Source organism: Xiphias gladius, chromosome 6, assembly GCF_016859285.1.
Source record: "Xiphias gladius isolate SHS-SW01 ecotype Sanya breed wild chromosome 6, ASM1685928v1, whole genome shotgun sequence".
Classification (NCBI taxonomy): Eukaryota; Metazoa; Chordata; class Actinopteri; order Istiophoriformes; family Xiphiidae; genus Xiphias; species Xiphias gladius.
In genome coordinates, this window is record NC_053405.1 from 3951537 (window position 1) to 3969320 (window position 17784).

A 17784-nucleotide genomic window follows, 5' to 3' on the forward strand; every position below is an offset into this window, starting at 1 on the left:
TTTTATGGTTGATTTTCCCGGAGGCTTGTGCTCGCAGATCTGGAAACTGTCGTGTTGTGAAATTCATTTCCTATAAAAGACAGTGTGGATGATCGGGACCGTCAGTCTTTATGGAACATAAAACTGTTTCTCACCGTTTTTACCTTCATATAGAGAGATACTTTTAGATCTTTTAGACAACTGGGTAATTAACTGATTAGTTTAGTGACAAAAAAAAAAAAAATCAATGATTTTGAATGATTGTTTGGTTATTTATGATGTAGAAATATCAAACATTCTCTGGTTTCAGCTTCTCAGAAGGACTTCAGCTCTTATCACTCAAAGTTGACCAACTTTTGGTTTTTGGAGAGTTGGTATAAGGAACTAAATAATAATAACTGTGAATGAGGATTTGATTATGATTCTAATTTTTCATTTTCATCCGGAGCTGGTCAGCGCCCGTGTGACTCCGGCTCCGACTCTGCCAGGCCACCAGCGTTGATGTTTTAATTAGCGTTGCTCGCTGTGGCATCACTGATCAAAGTGCCAAACTCTGAGCTTTGTTCTTAGCTGATGGTAACCCACTTCTGTCACTGAGACTGAGCACACACACCGAACCCTGTAAACATGCAAACACACACACACCCACACACACACACACACACAAAGACACACACGCAGACCTTTTGCTTCTCTTCACCGAATTGTAGCGTATAGATGCGTCTCTCTCTCGTTTTTTTAGTTTAATTCTTCCTTAACTTCACACTTATTTGACTTTTGGCCGCAAAAAAGTAGTAATATCTCAACACATTACTGATCCCTAATATCTTATTTCTTAAATCTGCGAGAAATGGAGTGAGATTATTTCCCAGGTTTCCAATGCAAGTCACGCTGATGAGTATTCTGGAGCTTTCAGCCATATAACACACCGCTGTCAGGAGACGAAGATCCAAACGCAATCGGAGACAAAACTCGATGAGGACCATGTGAAACGGTCAAAATGTCTAGAAGAAGTTAGTAAGCGCACCGAGAGTTGGGATCGGTACCTGCTGTCTCCAAGGACAGACTGATGATAAATCTTAGAGGAGCTCGGAATAATGCAGTTCCGTGGCAGCTGAGCAAACTTCTCTACTGGCGAGTACGGTCAAAAGCTCCAGAGTAAGTGGACCTTGAGTTGGGACCGTTTTGTCGATTGCAAGTCAAACCGTTTAAAAAGCCAGTGCGAAACAACAGGAATCAAGGGGTGATTTTCTTGATGCAGGTGCATAAACCTGCTTGTTCTGTCTTGTTCCGAGACCACTGACATTTGTTTCTGGAAAATTCTTCAAACACTCAGAACAAACTTTCTCTGGAGTTATGACAAAACGTTTTGAGGATAAATTAAGAGACAAAAGCTAAATTATTCTTCTGCAAACCTACACAGAGAGGGGGCAGGTTCAAAACAGAGAAGAAAAAATGTTAACATCGTATAAGTTTATTCATACAGGACGTACATAAGAAACGGCCACGACAACACATCTGAACGACGCCCGTGCACACTCGCCTACATGAGGCCTGCCGATTGGGTGGTGAGGACAGCTCAAGATGTGCTTCTGCTTTCAAAGGGTGAAACGATGGAGAGGATTGTTTCTGCCACTTATCTGCCAAAGCAACGACAAAAAACAGGGAACTACAGGATATTTGTCCTACAAATACCATTTTGCAACGTAATTATCGCGATTATAATCCAATTTTTGGCAGTTTTTCCCTTTTTACTCTATTAGAGCGTCACCTGTTTCTTCCCTGAAAAACTTAAAATGAGCGATCGTGATGATCCTCTGGTGCAACAGATCAGGGCGAAGCTGCACCAGAGGGAGAGCAGAATACGTGAGAGACCGGCGCCGGGCTGAGAGGATAAGTGACCTGAAACACACTCACTTGAACACACAAACACACTAATACTCAGACCAGACGGGGTCATTATCGCTGATGTATTAAATTAGAGCTCCTCACTTGGCTAAATTAAGATATGCATGTGTGTATTCAATTGTGTGTGTGTGCATGTGTGTGTGTGCGTGTGTTTGAGGGAAAGTATTAGCATAAGAGAGGCCAATCATGTCTGCAGTTTGAAAGCAGGGAAGAAAAATACCTCCCTCCCTCTAATACACACACACACACACACACCAAAGGTAGAGCCGCTCATCAATCTTTAACCTGGGTTCATTATAACATCAATGATGAAAGAGGGTGGACTCTGGTGGGGGTGGGCCTGTCTCAGACTGATGAGGGACCGCACACGACATGCTGCCCGTCACCTCATCGCTCTGTCCCTGCTTTTAGCCATTTTCGAGCTGTCTGGATTTTACTGCCAATTTTACGGAGGATCAAATGCAACATTCGGGACTTTCCTTCTACAGCAGGACACTGCAAAATCCTGACGTCGAAGATAAGGGTAAAAATACTTTTAAAAACTGTATTTGGGATCTTTAACAAGGACGAAGAAAGACAATTAATAAATGGTATTTTTAGACATTTGTGGACATTTTTAGGGAAAGATAGCTGTAACTATTTATATATGCTATATATGTGTATACTGACAATGTGTTTAAGTGGGTATGTAAAAGAATGAGAATGTAAAAAACTGAAAAACACAGATGAGTTATACATATTGACTTCATACCTAAAAATGGTTTGTCATCGCCTTGCAAGGTGACTTCTATCACCATGTCAAAATTTGATTTATTAGTGTTTCCTGATCTGTCACCTTTATGGTTAAAGTTATGATCTTAAAGATTCTCATCACATCAAACACAAGTTCTGACACCCGAAATTTATCCTGCTAGGGCCATTAAGTGTAATGTACTTACACTCATTAGTTGCCTAGACAGTAGTTTTCATCGTCAGTGGCAGAGTCAGGCCCGTGCTGGATCGGGCTGACCTGCATACGTCAGTTCAAGTGTGGCTACAGCAGTTTGCAAAGACCGCCTCACATGTATAATGCGTACAGATACACGAGTTGCTCCTCGTCCTCTGTTGTTATCCTTTCTGTTAGAATAGCCGCTCTCTGGGACTGGCGTTATTAAGACGTTTTAAGGGTTACCACCACTAACCACAGGTGTTGCGAAATCAACGGAAACTGGAAACCGAAGGAGCACGTCACGGAAATGATAAAGTCAAGTAGCTGTTCAGCTGACAGTAAACCAGCAGCTATTTTGACGATCAAATAATCGTTCGAGTCCGTTTTGAGGCGAAACCATCGCTCCGGCCCCTCTAATGTGAGGATTTACAGCTTTCCTCAGTTTTACATCATTGTAAATAGTTTTTGGGCTGCTGGTTAAAAAAAAATAAATAAAAAAAATTGAAGATGGTCCCTTGGATTCGTGGAAACTTTGGTGGTGGCAATTTTCATATTTTCTGACATTTGACACACAAGTTAGTTGTTTAATTGAGAAAACAGTCAGAAGATTATCATTTGCAGCTTTAAAAGATTCTAAATTTAGGGTATAGTTCATTTTAGGCAACTAAAACTACCTGGTAATGGTTAGGAAAAGATCACGGTTACTGTTAAAAAGAGCTGGAGCCGTTTTCCTTTACATTGGACGTCACCCTACTCCCACCTTTGCTTCTAAGAGACAGGTCACTAGAGCTGTTTCGATTTAAAAGTTTTCCCACGTTAGTATGTGTTTTTTCTCCCAGTAAAAAGTCATTAAAACATAAATTAAAAAAGAAGTAATGATCATACTAAATAAATCTGATAAACTTGAAATTAAAACATCATATTTTGATATATTTATTTGCCACTTGATTGTCAATATTCAGTTGTTTTAATTTGTCTTGTTGTTTTCAGTACTCTGTCTTCTATCTTATCTACCCAGCTTCTGCAGCCAAATCCCCCAGCCGGGACGTTGTTTCAGGTCTCTCCAATCTAATTAGCCAAATTTGCTTGATCTCCCGCTCTCAGTGGTGCCTCAGAGGGAACCGACAGCAGAGCGGTAAACTGTGAACTCGGCAGACAACCGAGGCTCCATCTACAAAGCTGACCTCTCCTCCCCTCGTGTCACAGCTGACCTCCCCTCCTCTTCTTACACAGGGCCTACCTAATCGTAAACAGACCAGGACAGCAAACTTTGAATTCCATCCCTTAGAACATCGGTCGGCATCTGTCTTGTAGTGACACACTGAGCCTCTCAGTCTGACCCCCAGTCTCAGAAGAAAACAGAAGCGCCATAAACAAAACCGACCGGTCTTCTCCCACACCTCTTCTTCCTCTTCTTCTTTTAACTTTTCCCTAGTTTTCCCCCTTTGGGATTGTTCTGTCGCCAGGAACAGCGTTTACCCTACATGGCATCCAAACTGTCCAGTGAAACTAATACAAATGAAAGTTTGAAACAAGCCTCTGACTGAGCAAAGCTAAAACTCTCCACCACAACTCCACAACCCCATAACTAACCCTATTACTAATAAAGCTGTGCTATAAACTTTAAACCATGCATTGAGTAATCCCACATAATCTCCACTGAATCGGAAACTGATTACATTTTTGTAAACAAAATGGGGTGAGCCGACCTGCCCTGACTGTTCAACAGAAGAGCAATTACTGCAGCAAACCCCAGTCTCAGCCCATTGCCTCACATCGTCCGTAGGGGATGAACAGACGGACAGAGGAGCTGCAGATAACTAGATAAAGTCCTGCCAGTTGGGTAGTTTGTTCCCAGTGTTTGAGGAATTTTACAGAAATAAATGTCAAGTGTCACCGAACAAAACTTGGGCATTTAATGCTCATTAAGAGAGATGAAATTTGACAACACAAACCCACCAAGTAACACTACAGGGGGCTTGATGTTGATGTTAAAGGTGTGGAGTGTTTTGTGAGCAAACAAAATTCTCATTCAGGCTTGCTTGCCAAAACACACTGAGCGTATCCTTGAGGTCTGTTAGACGTGATGAAAGCGTTTCCTTCCTAATAAAACATTTGCAAGCGGATTTTTTGGAATGGCTTTGCAACCTTGTGTGCATGCACAATACAAAGAGAAGAGCCAACCGCTCTTAAAAACAGTGCTCCAAAGTGCTACTAGTGGTCAAAAACTCTTGAACAGACTGTTATGTAACACAATATTTTCTAAACACAGCCCACAGTGGCTGCAAGTTTGTCCACCCTGTCCATTTCGTTCATGATATTTAAGACTACTACACTGATCTGGGTGAAATAATGAGGCAGGCAGCAGTTTAAAATTTGTAATTTTTTTGCAATTTTTGTGGTATAATGTCTGGCCACCAGTGGCAGCACTTGGAGAAATGTCACAGAGCAAAAACACAGTCAGTGGATGAAGGAAGACATTATGGAACAACATGGATTATGGACTATGATGAATTTTCTAAGTACTTTGGTGACTTTTCGTATGTTTGACAACGATGTTAACCTGCCCAAACTGATGCCGAAAAGGTCAATGTTCCCCATGTTGGCTTGTATTTAAGAATTTGTCCGGTATAGAACTTTTTTTTCCACTTTGGATGCCAGAGTTGGGTGAGTGATTGAAGATCATGACACAGACAGATGCAAACCTGAGAGAATGGGACATGATGGATGTACTGCATCCAGCTGGCCCACATGTGGCACTTGTGTCTGTTACCTTATTCAGCTCCAAAAAATAGACTAAAGAACCTCTGATTAAATTGGCTCTTAAGTGGTCCACTGAAAATTTCCACTGCAGACCCCATTAGATACCTGAGGCACTTTCCCATCATTCCATTAGGTACAACGCTTTTCCTTTGAGGGTCGCCGGGGGCTGGAGCCGTCTGACATTGGGTACACCCCTCGACAGGTCGCCAGTCTATCACACTTAGAGACAAACAACCAACCAACGATCACATTCACACCTACAGGCAATTTTAGAGTTGTCGTTTAACCTGCGTGTCTTTGGACTGTGGGAGGAAGCCGGAGTAGCACGCAGGCACGGGAGAACGTGAAAACTCCACACGTTAAGGCCCCGGTCGAACCAGGGATCGAACCACGAACCTTCTTGCTAGAAGGAGAGAAAAGTCCTAATCGTAAAAATCTACAAACAGTGGGAGAGCATGGCTACTCTTAAAGAGCAGCCAGAGTATCCTTGTACTCGACTAAAGTGTCTCTTAAGGACCCAAACATGGACACTGTCATTAGTGTGTCCTCTGAATGGAGAAATGGACGACAGGTCAGTCATACAGGTCAGATAAGGACAGAGAGGAGAGCATAGCAAAGCAATGGGTGTGGTGAAATGTGTCCTGAAAAGTGTCTACCAGGTCAGCAAGGAGGACTGGACCTCCTTTTCAGATTCACTGTGTTCCACCGTCTTTCAAAAGGAACGACACACAGGGAGAGTTCATCATAAAAGATGCTGAGATACTGTATCAACTTCTCTTCGTACTGCAGCCTCAACAAACCACACTGCAATGCAGCCACAGCACGTTTTCTTCTAATTAAAGGGAACGAAAGTAAGTGTTTCTCAGCCGCGAGAGATTTCTCTCTTCCTCTTTGCACATTATTACCGTAATATCATGTTCACACACGCATGTAAAAACCACAGCCACGTGGAAGTTCACTCCGTGTACTGGCACTTCATAAACATTCGGGAAAATCACTGACCAAAGCAGAGGCAGCCGAGGCAGTAAAATAAAAGACTTCAACGTGTATTTGTTGAAATACACATCTGAGCTAGAACACTGTTCACTGACATTACATTATCGAAACCATATGGTGACTGCACTGCTGAAATAAAATGCCCTCAGTACTCACGAAAGCTTTTTTTAAATCATGAAAGCAACACCCTTAATCTACAAAGAAATAAAACCAACGTGATATAAAGTTTAGGTTAAATTGCCTGCACTGACGATGATAGGAAAAATTGGACAGAGAAACAGGAGACAAAAAACGGGATGGCATAAGGAGAGAAGACTACAGGTCTGCAGGCTGTAGACAGACAGGAGGCTGAAGTATCAAAGTCATCAGATCAATAATTCATTCAGCCATTTGCCTTATCACTGTCTGTCTGACCCCAAAGCTCCCTGGAGAGAGCGTGATTGTCTGAACGACAAAAGTACGAGCCTAGCTAAGCCTGAAGCAGCAAGGGAAACGAGGCAGTGGAAGAACAAGGTACGCGTCGTTCCGGGCAGTAGGTCACCCTGCCTTTTCTTTCCAATTCTCTTTTTGTCCGTTTTTAGTGCTTTTGGCCTTGGACTTCCATCCTCGTAGGGATTGGAAAAGTGAAATCATGTCGCTGGCCCCGGGTTTTCAAAGTTGTATTTAGCTGAATTAGAATTAGGTTCACGTTAAGCTTTCATTTAAATGATATGTTAGGGATTAAGTACTCAACACTAATGTACATGGACAAAAGTATGTGCTCATCTGCACATTACAACCACATGTGATTGTCTAAAATATCATCGCATGCTGCAGCATTGAGGTTTTACTTCACTGGAAGTAAGGGGTCTTGCCCAAACCGCGAAAAACAGCCAAAGTACACAAAAACATGTGGACGGGTGTTTGTGTCCACACATAGCGGTGAGGCAGTTAGTCGGAGGCAGGACGGGCCTCACAAGCGAGACAGACTTTGTTGCTGTTGTGTGTTCAACACACTATTTGGTAATCTGAGTTTGTTCTTAAGGAGACAATGTGAACAAAGGGGGGCTTCTACGTGTCTAGGTGTGTCTTATTTTAAGTCTTAATATGACACATCAAACACTACAAGAGTTTAAATATTACCGACTAAAAGCTAAAAACGATCAAAGGTGTCTCTCGTCTCTTCCCCTCAGCTCCCGCCTGCCTCAGTGGGAGCTGTTCTCTTTGAGCTCGATGCCTTGATGACTCTCACCTCTATTTTAAATTCGGCGTGTGTGCGTGTTACATTTGTCAGTTCTTTTGTCAGCAAATATGTGAAGAAGCACAAAGGAAGCAGCGGAAAAAGGGAAAGGACAGAACAAGACAGATGGGCTGACAGACAGATGTGGCTGAGACGGGACCTCAGCTGCGCTGCGATTCAGGAGTTTTGCTCCTTTAGCCCTTTACATCTGGAGCTCCACATGTTCCAGATTATGGACCACGCCAAACTGCCGCTCAGCATGGCCATTAGCTCTGCATCATGGGAACATCAAAGCAGATTGCCGCCGCATCCAGATGTCAACGTACAGCAGAAATCTAGTCAGAACATGAAAACGGCTTCTGCTCAAGTCCCTGCTGCCTCCAAACGTCTATGCGCATTTGTCTGAATGGCGAGGCAAATGCAGGAAAAACGCCTCCACAAGGAAGACTAATCTGGCTGTACAGAGGCAGCCAAGAGGTTAGAGATGTGAGTGGAAGGTCGCCAGTTCAAATCCAATTGGCCCAGTGTGAAAATGCGGTCGGGTATTGTGAGTGTAATGCTGTAGAGTGCAGCACTTAGTTGCAAAGTATAGTTAAGACAGACACCAAAGTTTAAGAAAATTACACATGGGCTCCAAGTAGGATTATTTTAGATTCATCCGTCAGTGATTAAAGAAAAATCAACTTATCATTTAGTTTATAAAACAGAAAAAAGCGAAAATACCTACTATAGGATCTCAGAGTTCAAATCGTTTCTTTTGTCACCAACAATCCACACCCAAAGACACTCAGTTTAAAACGATATAAGATGAAAAGCACCCAATACTCACACTTGAGAGGCTGGAACCAGCTTGATAGATAACTTGGTTGTATGATTATAAAAATGCTCACTCTTCCGTTGACTGTTGATTAATCAATTAATTGTGTCTGGACTAAAGTGCACCGAAAGCTCATGAATGATCCAGATGCTAATGCACACACAGAGAAATCTAAGGACACACGTGAACAGGAATTTAACCCAGCGTTGCCATCATCAGAACAGTCTAAATAGCAAACGAGTCTGGTGGAGTCTTGTTTTGGCTCTGACCATTAATGCTGAGGTCAGGAGGTTTAATTGCTCGGCTTTTAAAGTCCATTATTCCCTCTGCTCTTCTGGAGCAGACATGGTCATTAATTCCAGCACTGTGATGGTCTGCTGTGAGTGTTTGTTTATATGTGACCCACTAACTCACATGCCTCCGTCAGCAGTATTTCACATGAAACAAAACAACCTCAGTCGACTCTTGACACAAGCACAGGGCACACTTAGTTAATACTCTGTAGCTCTTTGTGTATGTGTGTGGTGCACACACAAAAGACCCCCAACTGAACATAATAAATATGTGTCAGAATCTGGATCTCATACACTTTTATTAAATTCAGGTTTGTTTGTTTGTTTTGGATGAACCCACATACAGCACAGTATTTTTTTTTTGTCACCTCTTACAGCCTAGTCCTGAAGAAAGTCAATTTTATTTTACCTGTATTGTTTCTAATAGTTGGAATGAAAAAATAAACTTGCACCTGACACACAGACGTGTGGTGCAGCCCCAATTTAAACTACACAGACAAAGGTACTGGGAGGTGTGAACAACTTAAACGGGCACCTAAACATTAAACCCATATGTGATTATTGCGCGTGTCACTCTAAACATCACAAGTGAACCCATTCAGCCACAAGAGCAACGTTTTGCGCCCCTGATGATAATTTGTGGCAGGCTTGGGAGGTAACCCTCTTAGTATCTTCTCTGAGGATGCCCTGCCAGACCTGCACCGTGGCCAGCTTTACTTTCTGCTTGTTGCGGAGGATTTTTGCCCACAGTCTGGTCTTCAGCAGTGAAAAACATAATCGGCTGGATTGAGGTCAGGAGACTGATTTGACCAGCCGAGCACATTCCCCTGTTTGGCCCTAAAAAGACTTGGGGGCTTGTGCTCCTGTGTGTGTATTTAAGTGTGTCCCTGCCGGTGACAGACTGAGCCTGTAGAGACGAGTATAGATCCGCGCCGCTCCCTCGCTGTCCGGGTAGTTAACCCTCAGTTCCGAACAACATATGCCTGTGACGGGGAAATTGATGCAAATCACCGGATGCTGCTCTACTTGGTCGGACTGGTTTGCAACGTGGCCCTCAGAGCCCCACCGGGCAATCAATTAATGATGAGAGGAGGGAGGACACCAATCAAACTAGACTCAGCACTTCAGCAGTTTAAAGCACAGTGTCCGATACCAGAGGGTGAAGTGTATTTGTTTAAAAGACCCTTTTCAAGACCAAATATAAGATAAATACTGGGACAAGAGGTTTCAGTAAGGACACTAACATGATAAGTTTTTAAAATCAGGCTCTCTTGAGAGGCTCTAATCTGTTGAAGAAAGCCAATTTAAAGGCTTTAATGCAGGACAACCAGCCATGTCGCATGGTGTCATATCATTTAACGTTGCATCAACTGATGCCTGTAGCAAAACCCGAATGCATCATGAAGACTAAAGTAGTATTCGAGATACTGAAGAGTAGCCAGGATGTGCTGATCCAAGGAGCGAACATGATAAAATGGCTACTTTCTGAAGCGCGTTGTTGTTGATCTCTCTCTGCAGGTGAATATGCAGCTCCCATTTATCTACAACAGGACCAATTCAGACAGAGAAAGATTAAAGCATTGTAAAAGTTTTCTGAAATAAGATTCAGTTTCAGGACAATTTAATGACTCTTGATATTCAAAACTGAATATTCAGCACTTTGAAACTTTTTATGGGCCTTCGGACATGACCAACCCAAAACTTATAGATATGAGAGTCAAAAGTACTATTAAATAAATTTGCTGATCGTCAAATGTCAAGGAAGCAATCTTATAACCGATCTGTATAAGCAGCATACTGTATGTGCTGCAGTGGTGACTTGTGCGTGTCAGCAGGGATATGTGCAGGGATTTTCCCCGATCTATCGGAAGTTAAAAGTAGTTACCACCGCAGTAGGCTCTGCTTGTGCCCCGCACTGTGTACGCTGGCAGTGAGTAGCAGTGGTCCCTCCCGTCACATTACGGTACGCTATGTTTGTCAGTATTCATGAGGCTGAGCTGCGGGCTCCACCACTAATGCTCAAAATTAATTAATTATTTGTGAGCGCTTCATAACAACAGAGAACTTAGAGTAAATATACAAATACAGAGCAGCGAAGTGCTGCATGACGGCTCTCGGTTTGTTTGTGAAGAGCCAGTGTGAACACAAAGTGGGCCAGAACAAAGAGGCAACATGTATAATTTTTTTCCCCCTGGTCCAGACCAAATGAACCGAACTACAGCTGTGCAAGCAACCTGAAGAGAAAAAAAAATAACTAAGTGCCACCAGAAGCTTTGGAAATTAGAGGCTTTATGGTTTCATCATACACGACTTGAAATGTGTTCAAGTTTTCCCGTCTGGTTCGGCAGTAGATGCCCACTTATCTTACAACATGGACAAAAAAAACTTAATAAACATCTTTAAGCTTTTCAGAAAGACTGATGAAAGAAAAACTCTCAAGAGAAAAACCACTGAGTCCCCTAAGCTAGAGGAACAAAGGCTACCTTGCTTGCGTGCCATTACCCTGGAGCCCAGGAATACAAATATGGCTACCAGACGGCATGATACAAATTCCGAAGGTTCATTATAGCGTCAGCCAATTATCCAAGCTGTCTGCTGACGTGGGAGGATAGTGGATGACCTTGAGCGACCTCACTCTAACACACACACGCCAACAACCACAAATACACACGCTGTCTTCTTGCCAGAATTCAACTGTATACCATAAATTCATTAGAGGCTGAATCTTTACCGAACCTAACACACAAATACCCAGTCACTCGCCAAAGGAATGAATCTCCTCTCTGCTTCCGTGCGAGATTACAAACCCCTGAACGGACAGTTAATATTAGTCAACATTTTCTGTAAAGCTGCTCTGCATAACTCTTTCACCACCACGGGTCCTTCACATGGGGATTACTGACCTCAGGCATCTCTGTCAAGGTAAAAGGCCAAGGGCTGTTCTTATTTTTGCAACCACACGACATGAATCACTAATAAACAAAACAGCAACAAGAGACCATGTAGAAATACAGTACATCTGACATTTTGGAGAGGTTGGAGGAAGGGCTGGGGTTCACGCCATGGCAGGGGAATGAGGTTAAGGTTGAGCGCATGTGAGAGAAATATAGATGATGTGAAAGGGAAGGAGAGGAAAGAAAAAGAGAGACCATTTACCCCAGAGGCTAGAATAAAGAAAAAGTGTCAAGGGCAGGCTGGGAACAAAAAAGAGAGAAGGTTCAGAATTTAGGAACGCAAGTAAAGAAATGGTTACGGCGGTGACGCAGTGCAGAAATAGAAAACTGTGTTCGTATGTCTACTGTTTGTTGTACTTCTACACTCAAAACACTGCAAAGCAAAGGGAATTTGACAGGTCTTAACATCTTTCATCAATTACTTAAGGGTTAAATAAAATTCCACTCTGACTGAATGAAATGTGCATGTATAAATTTGAAGGCTGCAACTATTTTCATTACCAGTTAATTTTTGATTAATCGATCAGTCACTTGCTTTGCAAAATAAGAGAAAATACTGAAAAATACCCCTCACAAGAGTCCACGGTGACATGTTTAAATGTCTTGTTTTGTCTGACCAACAGTCCAAAGACAAAAGATAATCAGATTACTCAGTCTAATTCAAAAAAATGACTTAAACAATTAATTGATTATCAAAACTGTTGCAGCTAAAAGCTTTGCCAATGAAAAAATTGTACACTACTCTGAGTTGTGCAGTGTTTTCATTCATCACAACTGGTCCGCAATACTCTCCAAGCTCTAGCAGCGCTGAGGATATTTTGTTTTTCAAACCTCTTAACAAAAGAAAAAGAGAGTTTTAGGTTCAGCCAATCTTGGTGAGGCTACAAGAGGACTAGCAGCATGCCTGGGGTAAGATAACATCAGTTTCATTTGTTTACAGGGCCATCAAATCTCTGTTACACATTGAAACTTCCTGACATTCCCCTTTAGCTTTTGTTGTGAGGGGCTGGCCTCAGCCTCCGGTAACGACTCAGATAATTTACTGAAAATGATGTGGACCAAGTAGGTTGAGAAACAATGCCAAGCTCATGTTGTTGCCGCCATATTGCCATGTTACCCTCGATCTTATAGATATACTGTATACTGTACATCATTTCGATGTCATTGGTCACAGCAGTTCTTCCATTACATAAAAATGACATCTTTGGTGCACAGAAAGCGGTAGAAACAAAGATTTAAACAGTGTCTACCAAAACCCTCCAATCGGGTTGGCTGGCAGGGTGTCCCCTTACTTTGTCCGAGCTGGATGGTATGACTGGACACCTGTTACGCAGGTTTTAAATGAATGTGCCGGTGTTAAACCGGGCAGTTTTGTTTTGCGGTTGACAGACATTAGATTTAATGTTGAGAGGAGGTTTTCAGTGAGGCAGGTCCGACTACAGGTAGCCACTCGGTGCAAGTCATCCACCGAGTCGCACACTACAACAGGACAACAACTTGTGGGATATTAATCATCTCGTCTACAATATCTGCTTGGCTGCCTGGTTCTGAATATCTTGCACGCAGACTTGTGGAAATAGTTTTGGGGGTTGAGATTTAAGTACTGGATTAGGGTTAAGTAAGTATTCCTTTTAGACAAGTAGTGCAAACAGTTAAAGACGCACTATATGTCATTTTGACTTTTTTCTCCTGCAGTGTTTACAGTGGGTGTTGGGTGGAAGGCGTCTTTATGGGCATCAACTTCCTCAGCCTCAAGTGAGAAAGACAACTCAAGATGAATGACTGTGACTTTTGGACCTTCAGAACATAGACAGACCTATAAATAATCACATTTGAGGGTTTAGGTCACAAGAGGGAGGACATGAGCAACTAAAAATACAATAACTTACTGACATTCTCAGTCTCATAATGCCTGTTCTCCAGACACTCCTTTGTCTCCAGGCTTGAAGGTAACCTCACTCTACATTAGTCAAAGATTTGATTGAGCCTCATACTGAAGTAAATTCTCACGTGATAATGTAATACATTCTTTGATTAAATGCAATTGTTGATTCCTGAAACTGGGTCATCTTTTTAAATTATTGCAGGACCAGTGCGGAGACGTGTTTGATTTATTGCGAACAGGTCTGAATATGTGTTTTTTTCGATGTGAAGGGCTGTTTCATTACATTCCAGGGCATCACATTATCTGAAGTTGATTGCATCAGTTGCTGAGACAGAGATGAAACATCTGTTTATGAATATCTTCTAGCCGTGAACTCCTTTCTAATCCTCTGACCTGATGGTGAGCGGTCTGATACACCTGTCCCTCAAAATTTTGTAACCTGACAGAGTGCAAAAGTCTGACTTTTATACATTAATCACAGCTAAAATCTGTTTTAAAAACATCAGAGGAGAAGAAACAAGAGGAAGGAGAGGAGGAAGAAAGGAGATGACTAAAGAGGAGAGGAGAAGAAGGTGTGGGTGTCAGTGAGGAAATCCTTCATGTTGTCGCCGGTGTGACTCATGTTTGATTTGTCTGTTTCCCATCTTCTTGGTCAAACACTTTAAAAGAAAAGCGAGCACTTCGGGGAAACAACAAACTCTTGCTGATGGCCACAGAAAGACAAAGGTAAGAGTGCAGTGGTTGTCAGTGTGGGATTGGGGAATTTTCGAGTGTGTTTTGGGGTCATTTAAAATAAAAGGAAAATGTAATGACAGTGCGCTCTCATTGCTTATAGAGCGCTGACCATGAACCATGACATCCACGGTTGGACTTCGGCCAGGGACCTTTGTGGTATGTCATTCCAGGGATGTCTCACATTCCACACATCTGATCTGTGTCTCCCCTTTTTACTTGCCACCTCTGTAATAAAGGCATAAAATATCCCCAAAATACTGAAGTACTGAACTTGTAATGACTATTGGAATTTGAGGATTTACTCTCCCTGCAACCACCCTAGGAATAGACACCGTACATACAATTAACCATTAAATCAACAGGTATAATCTTACTGTATTGGGTACCACTTCTCAATTCGGGACCTGAGTCCGGCCACATCAAAATAATACTCATTCTATTCTGATCAGGGGAGGTTCCCGCTTTATGGCTGCAGTTCTCAGGTCTGTGTGATAAAACATCGACATGGATCTTAGCGGACGTGCTACCAGCTCTGATCAGATGGAGCGCCATCATCATCACAGGAGAATCTTGTGTTTTTTGAGGCGAGATGGACAGTCTGAAGTGCCACGTATTGCTACTCTTTTTAACCGCCGCTACTCGCTAATTGGCGGCACACTGTGCTGCTGCTGCAGCCGCCCTTGTTTTTCATCCATGGCCCTTGTCTGACCAGGTTTTGAGAACTATTCAGACAAGGTACACACTTCACAGAGAAACACGCAGTCTAATTGTTTATCATGTGAGACTGACATGGCACAAATGTCCAAACAAACTTTCAGAGAAATAAAAACCCCAGATAGAATCTCTGTAATTTCTTTACTGCAAACACCTTCAGAAAGAGAGTGGCTAACGGGGAGTTAGTTTGCTGGACTCTCACTAGATTGGTTTGATCGTACCAGGCTAGAGCTCTTTGCAAAAGACTGCGAGCACACTGAGAGTTGGCCCGACTGCCCTTTGAATCTCTGAATCTACTGTTTCCTAGTACTGGACTATCTGCAATGACTTGACAGGATTGCTGCTCTGATAGTCTGGGGCTCCGCGTGTGGAAAGAAAACTCTGTGGTTTCCACCATGAAACAAAATAAATACTTTAATACTGCATTGTGCCTGGACGCGATACACAGAGCTGGTTTTTTAAACACGCGAGAGACCACTCTTGGCTGTCATCTGTGAGCCGCTGTTGCGGCATGAGGGAAGAGTTTTTGTTTATGGGATGAACAAAAGAAACAAACAGCGTTCCTCAAGGTCCAACTAATCCCGGCTTTACATAAATTAAAAAGTGGGGAAATTTGTGGACAAGTGAAAAAAGTGCGAACATGCTCTGACTGCCAAGTCAACAAACTGTGAGGAGACAAAAAGGGGGTTGTCTGCAGAAGTCAAGGACGGAGCAGTTCAACAGTTCTGTTGGGTAATGTAGAAAACAACGCTTGTACATACATACAGATACAGATCTGGTCTAAAAATAGTCTTTGATTATTTATGAACAGAGCAAGAGAAGACTTTCCCTCTCCAAACGTAGAGACTGTAACAATGTTCCTCTCCAGATTTGGCTCAAATGTTCATCTTTCCTCGTCAGCTGAGTCACTTTTCACTCCATCGCGGACAAGAGCTCGTCAGTCTCTCCGGTCCCAAAACCCCGTCGTCTTGCCTGCCAGCATGACTGACAGCTATGCTCCCAACCCTGACAAATTCTAACCTAAGGGAGATGGACTATTGTGTATGTACATTTTTTAAACCAGAGAGTTTAGCTTTAGGTTTGATTTTATGTTATACCCCAACATCTACGTGTTGAAGACGAGCGCAAACACACACGCTGACATTTTTTGAATTTCAATCTGTTGCAAGGGAGAAAGACTCGTGTGCTGACACTTTTAAGGTAAACTCCTTGATTTTTTTTTATAGAGCTCCTGAATCCCAAATTGAAATTCGGCAACAGTGAGCTGTTAGGAGATTTTGGGAGTGTGTAAGTGAGTGTGTGTGATATACGGATAAAAGGTCTGTGCGGGTAACGAAAAGAAAAAGGCAAAAGAGAGGAAAGGAAAGGAAAGCAAGAGATTTTAAGGGATCAGAGCTGATTGTGCATATAGATTAGAGATTAGAGTCACACAGTGGTCTCTGGAGACTTGTATTACAGATGTGACCAACAGAGGATACTTAAGGTGACACCAATATTCTTAAGGTGAGTTCAGACTGAACATGAAGTGAATCATTGTCTCCCTTTAGTCACACAAATCTGACTGACAATAACAATGTGTTGTAGTGGCAAGAAACAGCAATCAGCGTGACCGTTACAGACATATGTCCTAGCTGAAGGCTTGCACTGACTTCTCTGTGTGTGTGTGTCTGACAACTCAGACTCCCACTGATTCGAAAGCTGAACAGGACTCCAGTTGTTTCTCTTATTTTTCTCCCAGACATCTGAATTTTGCTCCTGCTGTCTCTGTACGTTTGTGGAGTCCTGCCTGTATAGCTTCAAGGTAAGTGTACATTTTTGGCTGAAGCTTAATCATAATTAACTTAAATTGAAGCACTGATCCAAAACTGTGTTAGTAGTAGTAGTATGACATAATTAAAAAAATAAATAAACCATTTGTTAGAGAAGGAATGAATCTTTCCATCTGAGAAACTCATGTTTTTTGTCATTTACACCCATTTAACATGAATGTTTCCACCTGAGTAGATGCAAACGACACTGCGTTTCCTGCAGCGAGCTCATGTTTTCAGCATTTTTCCTGTTTCATATTTTCTGAATGCTTGAAAGACTGAGATGTTCTGGTTTCCTCTTATGTCCCCAGATGTCCAGACATCTGGGACGGTGGCGGTCCTGCATCGGGCTACTCGCCTTGCCACCTTTATATATATCACTTTTTGGGTCCGCTCGTGTCTTTCTATTAAGCGTTAATTCAGACTGAAAACAGCGCAATTGGCTGCAATGGTGGATGTCTGTTGCTTAAGGCACTGGTGAGCCATGAAATTCAATCAAGGAAGAAACATGATTAAAGCTGGAGTAACATGATTAATGCTTTTAAAGGCTTATCAGACACTTAAACACTGTATAACGGATTTTAGTACTGACAGACAGGAGCATCACTGTGGCGACCAATTTATCTTTTCTCATGACAATCACGAGATAAACAGTAGGAATACGGTGTTTACGTTACAAAGTATACACCGGGAATGTTCACTGGCATCAATGTGACTGACCAACAAAGCAGACTAGCAGACTGGTTTCAGTGAAATGAATGAGAAGGCTGTGTTTTTTCACGTAG

General features: G+C 42.4%; 1 protein-coding gene across 2 annotated transcripts in view; it reads right to left on the minus strand.

Moving 5' to 3' along the window:
- Window positions 1-17784, minus strand: part of LOC120790887 (carboxyl-terminal PDZ ligand of neuronal nitric oxide synthase protein-like) — a 167278-nt gene that overhangs the window by 8841 nt on the left and 140653 nt on the right. The window lies entirely within an intron of this gene.